Genomic DNA, 13,042 nt, shown 5'->3' on the forward strand with positions numbered 1-13,042 from the left:
CATTATAGGTTTCACTTTACCTAAATGTAGGTTTTTCACTATTTTTAATCACCTTTTAGCTTTATCTCAAGTCCTATTTTTTTCTTAATTCACATAATTCAACAATTGTTTTAAAAATGCATGCATAAAATGCTGTTTGAATGACTTTTAGATGCAGTTTATCATAGGTAATGTTTAATTTCTTTGATGTTGCGGTGTTAGTTAAGCTCATAATGAGAGTTGCCTTTCGTGAACCACACCTTGTGCAGGTCTTACAGACATTAAAAGCAGCTGTTATATTTCTTGCATCATTAAGTTCACACCTCAGTGCTGTTCGGGCCTAAAAAAGAAATCACATGCCCATTTGGTTTTCACACCTGACATATTTTGACATGCTCATCGTCTGCTAATTTCAGTTTCAGGTGTCAGGACTGTTGCGTGACAAAAACAAGATGCTGACATGTTTTGATTTGATAAAGCTTAACGCTTGTTTCGTGGATACTAAATGCTTGACAAAAAGAGTTGTTTTATACAGTGTCGGAAATGTACATTTTGACCCTTAGAAATTATTTTTATGTAAAAACAGTACTTTAATTCAACTGATTAATTAAAAATGTGCAATCTGAAAATTATGGAAATTATCTATAAAATCAAATAAACATCAAATAGAAAAGTAGCTGTAAATAATGCACATGATCACAACACTAAATAAAAAAATTAAATTACTAGCCATTTTCTGTCTTAGAATACAGCTCTGTACTGACTACTAAGTGGATTTCTAATTTAATATTATATAATTAAGCATGCAAAAGATTAATGTGAAAATATAATATAATATAATATAATATAATATAATATAATATATAATATAATATAATATAATATAATATAATATAATATAATATAATATAATATAATATAATATAATATAATATAATATAATATAATATAATATAATATAATATAATATAATACTATTAAGTAATTAATTACGTAATTATGTAAAAAATAAAACTTTATATATATATATATATATATATTTTTTTTTTTTTTTTTAAAGTGCAAAAGTGCAAAACACAAAAAAATGAAAAGTGCAAAAAAATATATATTTAAGTGCAAAAGTGCAAAACACAATTAAGTGCAGAAGATTAATGTAAAAAAAATATAAAATTAAATAAATATATATAATAATATAATATATATAACACAATATAATTAAGTGCAAAATATTAATGTAAAAATACATTTAAATATATAATATAATATAATATAATATAATATAATACAATTAAGTGCAAAATGTTAATATAAAAATAAAACTATATATATATATATATATATATATATATATATATATATATATATATATATATATATATATATATATATATATATATATATATAAAATACACACAATTAAGTGCAAAAGATTAATGTAAAAAATAATAAAATTAAATAAATATTTATAATAATATAATATGTATAATATAACAATATAATTAAATGCAAAAGATTAATGTACAAAAAATACAATTATATTTATATATATATACATATATGGGACATACCGGATAGTTTCTGACATTGTTGATCAGTATAATAACGAAACAAAACGCTGATAACTGCTAATCGTTCCATCATCTCCTACCTGCATTTATCATAATTTAATCAGAAAACTAAATGTTAAAAACCAGCAAAAGGTCACTGATCCCACGTGCCACAAATACACAAAACTTTTCACATCAAAAACAAAAAAGAGAGCTTAGCATACAGTATGCATCAGAATGAGGTTAAACGACTGTTCAAAAACTGCTTTGTTAGCTCATTTGTGAACTGAAACATGCTAATTGAAGACGACAGTTATCTTAACCTTTATCCTGCACTGCCATACCTTAGATATGTCCAAGAGCATGCAAAGCTGGGGTTTTTCCACCGCGAGGGGTTATTAGCATGGTGCTAGAGTTGATTGACTGCGAAGTATACAGGACTGTGCAGGAGTTTAGCTACAAACCTGAGAGATTTCAGCACAACTCAGTCTTTTCTTAAAGGTCATTATGGCTTTTGATCAACCACCAGTCAAGTTTCAATCTTACACATATTGCTAAATATGTCATTGAAAAGCCAAGACCACCTTTAAAGTTACTGTCGTTTCCTTCACAGGTTAAGATAAAAGTTTGATTGCTTCAAGTTACTTTGCGTTTCATAAGATCAACTTGCATTTGTAAAATTTACAGATGGTCTGATATCACATTGTGGTATCTGTCGTTGAGGCCAAGAACTAAAAAAAGAGGAAGCTGTTTTCTGATGCGATGCACAGTTATCACTCTCTATCATCATAATTACCATATGTATACAGTACAATTAAGCCTCTTTCAAGTTTTTCCCACAGTAATCATCCTAACATGTGGCTTCATTTTCTGCAGAAAATTCAGACATTTGCTCCATTATGCCGCATTGTTCCAGAGCACAAAAACAATGCATGCATTAGCATTGCAATTTGCCTCTTTATTAGGCTCTATTTGGCCTTGCTCATACCTTTTTAGAAAGAAAGAAATGAAAGAAAAGAAAGAAAATGTGGCTTTCAGTGGCATTCACATGCATGCATATTATACAACCATACTTTCTCAACAGACGTGAAGCTCTGTATCAAATACAGTACCTACTTAGTATATGATTTCGGACACAGTTTTGATGTGCAACATGCTAAAAGTGGCATTTTTGAACAAAAAGTGTTTGTTTGGGAATGGCTTGGGTTTCTCCCTCAGCTGCATGATTCTGGATAAATTAATGGAGATCGCGATTCTCCCGTGATTCTGAACAAACAACTAAACAAAATAATATGTTAACTGCTGCTGTCTATTTAAAAAATATTGAATTAGATTTTTTTTTTTTTTAACATTTGATGTGAATGAATGATTCACTGACTCAGTCATAAAGACTTCACTTGTTTCATTACTGGATGAATCAATATTTTGAATGAAACTCTTGAATGAATGATTCAGTGACTCACTCAAATGCTTGTTTCATTACTGTATGAATCAGCGTTTTGAATGAAACTCTTGAATGAATGATTAAATGACTCACTCATAAAGACTTCACTTGTTTCATTACTGGATGTATCAACATTTTTGAACGAATCTCTTGAATGAATGATTCATTGACTCACTCACTCATAAAAACTTCACTTGTTTCATTACTGGATGAATCAGCATTTTTGAACAAATCTCATGAATGAATGATTAAGTGACTCACTCAAAGGCTTGTTTCATTACTGAATGAATCAGTGTTTTGAATGAAACTCTTGAATGAATGATTCAATGACTCACACATAAAGACTTCACTTGTTTCATTACTGGATGTATCAGCATTTTTGAACGAATCTCTTGAATGAATGATTCATTGACTCACTCATAAAAATTTCACTTGTTTCATTACTGGATGAATCAGCATTTTTGAACAAATTTCATGAATGAATGATTAAGTGACTCACTCAAAGGCTTGTTTCATTACTGAATGAATCAGTGTTTTGAATGAAACTCTTGAATGAATGATTCAATGACTCACACATAAAGACTTCACTTGTTTCATTACTGGATGAATCAGCATTTTTGAACAAATCTCTTGAATGAATGATTCAATGACTCACTCATAAAAACTTCACTTGTTTCATTACTGGATGAATCAGCATTTTTGAACAAATCTCTTGAATGAATGATTCAATGACTCAATCAATACAATCTTTATTTAAAGCGTCAAGTTACTTTCAAACGGTGATTCACTCTATTTTGATCACTTCTGCAGACATCAGTGTTTATATCCGAGCTATAAACTTTTATCTCAGTACTTCTGTGATAATATGAATTATTGTAAGACAGAAATAATGACACTGTGTGGTTGAAATGTTTGTGAAGCTGTTTCATACCTATACATGACAACGGCTCTCTCTGGATCAGAACGCAGATCTGAATGTTCGCTGTGACTGTACTTGTCAAAGCTTTAATAGATACAGGCCAATCGCTGTCATTTAGGTATAAGATCGCGTGGGTGTTTGAATCGAGATCACAATAATTTAACGATAACTTGTGCAGCTTATTTTTGCTCATTAAAACGTCTTGACAGCAAAATTAACAGCCCAATCACTGAAAAATAACAGTTAAATATGGGCAATACATAATAGTGATGCTTGCGAATGATTCTGCAGGTTGAATGCATGTTGCAAAGATGCTCTGAAGTCCAGGCCCATTCCATCACAATCCAGCTCCCGTCATTTCGTGTCATATTTATCTAATTGTCTGTTTCAAGGCCAATCAAGTTAGAAGCGCACAGCAACTAAAATTACACGAGGATGACTCACATCTGAAATCATCTAAAGGTTACCTGATTCTAAAGAGCTGTAATTGCACTGGAAAGCCTATTAGCTGTGATATAGTTCAGAAAAAAGGACATTCTCATGTTGTTTTGTGTGCCGTTATGCTCAAGAACAATGCATGTGAGTGCCATAAGCAATCTCAACCGCTTAGCTTCAAAGTTAATCTGACAGTTTATGAAGTTATGTGGTTTGGCATAAGTGATCCTGAACATGGAGACAAATAGGTTAGTTAGACTTAAAGTAACTGGTTAAATGAGGTTATGCCGAAATGTTAATTGCTGCAGTCTTTTTAAAAGAATATTTAATTTGAATTAATTAATCTGATTGATTGAATGAATGATTCAATGACTCATTTATAAAGACTTTAGTTGTTTCATTACTGGATGACTCAGTGTTTTTGAATGAATCTCTTGATTGAATGATTCGATGACAAATGCAAGTCACTTGTCGCCACCTTCTGGTGTAGCATTGTAACTGATACAATCTTTATTTGAAGCATCGAGTTACTTTCAAAAGGTGATTTGCTCTATTTTGATCAACTGGATAAATGGGGTACAGACTAAGTAATATTCACTAGAACTGATTTCAGATTTTGATTCTGGTTGATAGCACAAAACTTTTTTCACATTATTTATTTAAAATTCACTAAAAGAAATGAGGTAGCAATTTACAATAAGGTTAAACTCATAATGGGTCCAGCCCTGTAGGGAAAGCTTTGGAAAACCTACTTTTTCGAACTCCTCCTCGTTTGTCCAATTTGCAAGACATTTTGTATGTAAAAGTTGCAAAAAGTTATAAAAGATTTTTGATCGGCCAATCCGTCAATTAATTTGACATGAACACACAAAAATGGATTTGATGCTGTATCTTCGCAATGATTTGGTGTATTGATATCAAACTTGGTATATGGCATGACTTGGGGGTACAATCACAGTATCATCACAGTGCCACCTACTGGTGCCGAGATAGGAAAAATGGATACTTTTGCTTATAACTTTTGAATGCCTTGTCCTAAAATTATGAGGATGTTCTCCTTAGATTCCTTTAGGCATGCCGAATTGAACAATATCAAATTTTCTTTGGTCGGACATTTTGAATTTTGTCATAAAATGCGGTGTTTTACGAACGCATTAATGTATCGTTACAAATCTCGGTATGATTCATCAAGGCCATGTTCTGAGAGGACCTGTAAAGTTTTAGGTCAGCGCTCCCTAGGGGTCAAGAGATATAATAAAAATTTATGAATGTGCTTATAACATATGGAAAATTCAACATATTGTCATTTAACTTACATTATTAGTTTGTTGGCAAGTCCTACGATACCAAATTTGCCATTTCTACCATACTTACTGTCCGCCATATTGAATTTTATACTTTTTCCTCATACAAAATTTTGTATGTAGCATCTACAGACACTCATGACAAAAAAATTAATAATACATTTTTGAAAGACCCAACCATTGTTTTATACTGCGTCAAGAAATTTGACTGCGATCACGCCAAAATGGAAATGTGGCTGTATCTTTGCAAAAGTTTTCTGTATTGACACAAAACTTGGTACATGTAATCACAGGCATGACTTGAGGGTGCATGCTGAATTTCGCTATAGCGCCACCTACTGCTCAGAAAATGTAAACCATGTTACTGTGTTATCAATGCTTTAACTGATGTAATTTAAGCAGTTTTATCCTAGATGTCCACAAATATTTTTTCTTTTATGGCCTTATTTGGCTTGACCCCGTAATTGCTGCTTGCAACTATATTTTATTTGTTAATGCATTAACAATACATTTTACAGAATTTATTAATCTAGGTTTATGTTAATTAAAATACTATTGTTGTTCATTCATAATACATTGACTCAAGTTGATTTATACAACTTAAACTAAACTATAAAACTACAAAAAGTTGACATGCATTAGTAAATTTATAAATTAACTGCAATATTAGTAAATAAATAAATAAGAAAAACAACAGATTAAAAAAAAAAAGAAAACTCGGCTGCAGTTCACTAGTTTCCTCAGCTAAACATCATTCAATATTCTTCACCATGGGAATACAACACAGGAGTCAAAAGTCAGCATTTGTATTTTGAAGTGTATTTCCAAAAAGCCAGTTCCATCATATAAAACTACCATTTTATGATGCACAAATCCCATTCCCTAAAACACCACAACCGCTCCTTATCGGAGGCTGAGAAGATATCAGGAGCAATCGTGTTTTTCATCAGTCTCAGCCCGCGCGCCGTTTTATTGTCAGGGAAAATGAGAAGCTTGCTGTGGTGCTGCGGGTGAGGAGGAGGGATTCCGGCTTCTACAATAAAAGTACGTTGAACACACCGATGCATAATGCAAAAGCCGCGGCGTGTTTGTACGTGCTGATGATTTGCTCTGTGCAGAATGAGACGAGCTGCCGAAAACGGTCTTTATCGCCACACTCCTGCTATCAGAGTTTTCTCCTGTTTGTTTGCGTGAGCGCAGAAGAGAGCCGTGTACTTAACAAAAACTCGTATTTAGATCAGCAAACCTAAAGCAAGCATCACAGTGACTAGAGCTCACACTAGAATTAGAGTTGAGTGTGTGAAGGCAGTGCTTGTGCTGCAGACATGAACGACTCCTCAGATCATCTGTGCTGATTCATCAGACGCACCATCATCACCACAACCGTATCTACATATGCAGAATTTCAGAGCACAGCAACACTATAGCAACAACCTTGCAACTATTCTGAGCACCATAGGAACTTTGTAGAGATGCCCTGGCAACCACCCAGAACACCCTGGCAACAACCTAGCAACAAGAACACCTTAGAAACTTTGTTGAAATGCCCTAGCAACCACCCACATCACCCTAGCAACCACCTAGCAACTAGAACACCTTAGAAACTTCATAGAAATGCCCTGGCAAGTACCCAGAACACCCTGGCAACCACCTAGCAACGAGAACACCGTAGAAGAAATGCCCTAGCAACCACCCACAACACCCTAGCAACTAGAACACCTTAGCAACTTCATAGAAATGCCCTAGCAACCACCCACAACACCCTAGAAACCACCTAGCAACTAGAACACCTTAGAAGAAATGCCCTAGCAACCACCCACAGCACCCTAGCAACAAGAACACCTTAGCAACTTCATAGAAATGCCCTAGCAACCACCCACAGTACCCTAGCTACCTCCTACCAACTAGAACACCTTAGAAACTACATAGAAATGCCCTAGCAACCACCCACAACACCCTAGCAACCACCTAGCAACTAGAACACCTTAGAAGAAATGCCCTAGCAACCACCCACAGCACCCTAGCAACCACCTAGGAATTAGAACACCTTAGAAACTTTGAAGAAATGCTCTAGCAACCACCCAAAGCACCCTAGCAACTAGAACATCTTAGAAACATCATAGATATGCCCTAGCATCCACCCACAACACCCTAGCAACCACCTAGCAACTAGAAAACCTTAGAAGAAATGCCCTAGCAACTACCCACAGCACCCTAGCAACCACCTAGGAATTAGAACACCTTAGAAACTTTGAAGAAATGCTCTAGCAACCACCCAAAGCACCCTAGTAACTAGAACATCTTAGAAACGTCATAGATATGCCCTAGCATCCACCCACAACACCCTAGCAACCACCTAGCCACTAGGGCACCTTAGAAGAAATGCCCTAGCAACCACCCACGGCACCCTAGCAACTAGAACACCTTAGAAACTTTATAGAAATCCCCTAGCAACTACACAGAGTACCCTAGAAACCTCCTAGCAACTAGAACGCCTTAGAAACTTTGTAGAAATGCCCTAGCAACTATCCACAGTACCCTAGCAACAAAAACACTGTAGACACTTTGTAGAAATGCCCTAGCAACCACCCACAGCACCCTAGCAACTAAAACACCTTATAAGACCTTAGAAACCTTGATGAAATGCCCTAGCAACCAACCACAGTACCCTAGCAACCTCCTAGCAACTAAACCACAACTAGACCTTATGTAGCCCCGCCCCTTTTCAGCACTGCGTTCATTGTCTTTTGACTTCCGGCTTGTATTTCCACAGCAATCTTATGTATTTATGAAAGAACTGCTCATTTTTAAATCTTCCCGGTCTACTGACATTTGTTAAGGCATCTGCTTTAAATATATCAATGCTCATGATAACTTTCATTAACTCTACAACACGTAAATCCACTTTACCAGCTAATTATTCTTCAACAGCGATGCCATAGAAATATACAGGGCTACCGCAAAAAAACCGGAAGCTTAAAGACAATATTCTAAAGATGGCAGCGCGCATGTTTCTCTGGAAAATAAGGTCTATACACTTCGAAGAAATGCCCTAGCAACCACCCACAGCATCCTAGCAACTAAAACATCTTAGAAACTTTGAAGAAATGCACTAGCACCCACCCACAGCACTGTAGCATGGAAGTGGTCAAGCATCGCTCACCATTTCTTGACAAATGTGAAAATGCAGTTATTGTTAAGAGTCTGTAAATGTGCCTAGTTCATGAAAAACCCTTGTGTGGTTGCCGAACCATCAACTATGATGCCTTATGTAAAGGTTAGTTTCATTTATAGAGAACAGAGAGATATATGCAAGCGCCTGGACAGTCCATCACTGCTCTATGTGTGAAGGAAGAATACATTTTTCCACAACCACTATGACATTTACAAGAGAGAGAGAGAGAGAGATGGTCTATTTTAAAGAGAAAAAGTGGTAGAGACATTCAGAAAGTTGGTGTTTGGTGAGAAATGAGAGTGGGGGGGTTCCCCAGGTGAGAGTGAGTGAGTAAGAGCGAGAGAGATACAGAATATGATGGTGTGAGAGAAAAGCCGTGCTTTCATAACACTTCAGTGCTAGAGATCTGCAGCTTGTGTCTGACTATGAAAAGGAGACATATATCATGTATTTTTATCATATCATTTAAATTCAGTTAACGCGGTTCGTGCACCATAATTTTTCCTGCCTCGTTTTTTGTCGCGGTGCCTTTAAGACTAATACGAAAACGCCCTGTTCTCTTTGCGGGTTTGCAGTCGGTTTAATATACCACAGTTTCTAACTCCTCCATCCTTCAATAACAGTGCAAAAACAATGTTAAACAATATTCATTGAAATGTGCCACTCTATTTATTCACTTTACAGTTTATTCAGCCCAAAAACTGTCATGTAAATATACCATTTAGAGGAAGTTAAATCTGGAATAGTTGATACACAATGTAGAAAATACTCAAAATATTTAAATTATACATTCAAAATGTAGTGCAGCAAACAATGCACAAGAAATTAGTGACACAGTTTGTGATCAGAATTTCTGTGCATCCTAAAGAAATAAAGCTATTTCATTAACAAGAAAGCAGAATATCTACCTTGTTTGTAATGTGGATATTCTGTACAAAAACAGTGAATTTTGATGCTTGAATTTGCTAACTAGTAATTTCAAATTGATTTATTACCGTAATCATCGCAATCAATTCTTGCACATTTATAAATGACTCCAGCTTTGAAAAATAAGGTGCATATAGTTATTCTAATAGGTACTTGCTACTAAATGTGTCAAACAAAATTCCCAAAACAGCCACTAACATGGTAAACATTAGTTTCTTATCAGAAAGAATGATAAAACACATGGGTGGGCTGAATTTCCAAAGACCAAACTGGCCTAGTTGACGTGTAAATGTGGGCGGTCATGTGATCATCATCGCTATGGAATGAGCCATTTCTGCTGCATGCCGTCTAATACTTTGTTCACTGTGACGTTAAAACGTACCTGCCATTTGCTCTGTGAATAATGAAATTGGTTGGTAAAAGCAGTCACGGCTTGTATAACTTATTCAAAAGCACATTAGCAATCAGCAAAACCAGCAAGTTAGTGCCTTATGTAGGAAAGTGTTTACAAAGGACCCCTAATGAAGTCTTAATTATGTTTAATCACGTTGCCAACCTCATTGTTGTTTTGATATGGAATAGTGACTGAACAGAATATGCAAATGTTTAGTGAGCTAATGGCTGACGTGCAGCTGTGAACGCAGTCGTTTCTTAACTCATTCCGCATGATGACCTTTTAAGTGGAGCAAAAAGAGCGAAAGTGACAATACTGATGAATAATGGATGATTAAAAAGGCTTTCGAAAAGCTTAATGGTGGAATTAAATTTACTATAATAACAGATTTGCATGGTTCCCGTCATTCCACTAATATTTAAAGTGGAAGTTTAAATATAGCTTTATGCCATGGCATTGAGAGATATGATAAAACGCATTGTATGCATTATGCACAGCTCGCAGACTTTAACATCCTCCTGCTGTATTTGGGGAGAAACACTTTTCACTGTATAATTCAAGGTCAGCTGCATCTCAGTTTAGAAACATCAAGAAGTAAACATGGCAATCACAGTTTTCATGCATTTTAGTGTGTTATACAAGTTTTAAATAATGCTTTACACTCCAAAAAATGCTTTTCTTATTATGTTTTATCTTGTTTCCAGTCAAAATATCTAAAAATCTTAAATCAAGATGCATTTACTAGATAAGTAAAATGACATAAGACATTATCTCTTGTAGAAAAAAGAAAAAAACTCTAGGGTTTCTGACTCAACTTTAAAGAACGCTTTATGAACCAAAAAACAAAAAGGTTCTATACTCTAAAAAATGCTGGGTTAAAAACAACCCAAGTTGGGTTGAAAATGGACAAACCCAGTGATTGGGTTGTTTTAACCCAGCGGCTGGGTTAAATGTTTGCCCAACCTGCTGGGTAGTTTTATTTAAACCAACTATTATTTAAAAATTGCTCTATGGCTAGCTTAAAATGAAACCAAAATAGTTGGGAAATTAAAAACCAGATGCAATTAGAGACAACAATAATGGACAAAAGGTGAATGTTTATTAATAAGCTTTAATATTTTATTAATATAAATGTAATAGTTTAATCGTTTATTAATATAAATTTATTAATAAGCAATTAAATAAATGTTTATTGTTTAATAATTATTAATTGAACATTAATAAATGTTCATTTCCAACATACTTTGGGTTCATTTTAATTAAGCAATACAGTAATTTTTAATCAATAGCTGAGTTAAATAAAACTACCCAGCAGGTTGGGCAAACATTTAACCCAACCGCTGGGTTAAAACAACCCAATTGCTGGGTTCGTCCATTTTCAACCCAACTTGGGTTTTTTTTAACCCAGCATTTTTTAGAGTGAATATTAGGAAAAATGTCTTAAATGATTGCATGATAATACTTCCATTAAACATGAGTGTTTTTTGGCTTTTAGTATGGATATGTTAGCCTTTGGATTATCTATACACTCTGAAAAATGCTGGGTTAAAACTAACCCAAGCTGGGTTGAAAATGGACAAACTCAGCAATTGGGTTGTTTTTAACCCAGCAGTTGGGTTAAAATGTTTGCCCAACCTGCTGGGTAGTTTTATTTAACCCAACTATTGTTTAAAAATGACTGGCTTAAAATATTAATAAATGTTCATTTCTAACATACTTTGGGTTCATTTTAAGCAAGCAATACAGTCATTTTTAAACAATAGTTGAGTTAAATAAAACTACCCAGCAGGTTGGGCAAACATTTAACCCAGCCACTGGGTTAAAACAACCAAATTGCTGGGTTTATCCATTTTGAACCCAACTTGGGTTATTTTTAACCCAGATTTTTTTATAGTGTCCTCAAAAACAACGCATTTTGAAGATGTAAGCATTCAAACTTAGTCTCATCACTTCCGCCAACATGGATCAACGCGTTTTGATGACAGCTTCTCATCAGATTTTCTGACCAATCAAATGCTCTCTAGAATCTAAAGGTCCCGCCCCCTGCATTATAAATAGACGCTGAAGCTGTGGCTGAAATCACTTGTTCACACATTTACTCTACATGGTCAATGGCACATAGTGCACTATATAGAGGATAGGAAACGATTTGCTTTCCATTGAGAATATTTGATATATTTCGCACTGTCTTCCTGTTTCAGTTGAAATGACTTCAACACATTGAATAATGCCAAGGCACTTCAGTGAGCCTTTAAAATGGAACCCCTAAAAGCATCAATATATGAAGCAACCGATGGAACCCTTTAAGATTCTATATAGAACCTTTTCTTCTAAGAGTGTTAGATATTTGTTCAAATCAATAACATTAGCAATATAATAGTGATGCTTGGCTCAGTAAGTAACTCTCAGCCTTTCTGTCCTTCAGTGTTTTACCAACTGTAAATGCGTTTGTATTCATTTGGCTGTGTGTCTAAACGAGTGTAGCGTTGTATTATTCATCTCCCCCAGAGCTATAACTATATCTGCGTCCTCAGTGAGAGTCGTACCCGCCGTCCTGCCGCTGCCAAGACAACAGCAATGGATTTAAAACAACACAGGCAATTAATGAAGAACGAGTGGCGTTCTGCAGAGTTTAAGAGCGATTGAAAAGCTTTCAGTGGCCTTGGACGTGGAGTGTCGGTGTGGGAGGCCGAAGGGCCGCAGGAGTCGCTCCTCCGTCTGCGTTTCACTACTCAGAGGTGATATGGAGATCATTTAGCTGCCGGATATTTAACCTCTCATGCCGATGGCTGTCATTAAGACGATAACCTGAGTTCTTAAAGGGATAGTTCACCTTAAAATGAAAATTAAGTCAGCATTTACTTACCTTAGTGTTGTTCTAATGCTGAATGCCCTACTGTCTTTTTTGGACCACAAAA

At 35.0% G+C, this 13,042-nt stretch overlaps 1 protein-coding gene across 1 annotated transcript in view; it reads right to left on the reverse strand.

The window, feature by feature from the left end:
- Positions 1-2,002, reverse strand: part of tox2 (TOX high mobility group box family member 2) — a 187,821-nt gene extending 185,819 nt beyond the window's left edge. The window contains exon 1 of the mRNA XM_067373447.1: positions 1,871-2,002. The gene's annotated coding sequence lies outside the window, so the exon portion shown is untranslated. The remainder of the gene's footprint in view (positions 1-1,870) is intronic.
- Between the last annotated feature and the right edge of the window lie 11,040 nt (positions 2,003-13,042).

Source organism: Chanodichthys erythropterus, chromosome 21 (genome assembly GCF_024489055.1).
Source record: "Chanodichthys erythropterus isolate Z2021 chromosome 21, ASM2448905v1, whole genome shotgun sequence".
NCBI classification, from domain to species: Eukaryota; Metazoa; Chordata; class Actinopteri; order Cypriniformes; family Xenocyprididae; genus Chanodichthys; species Chanodichthys erythropterus.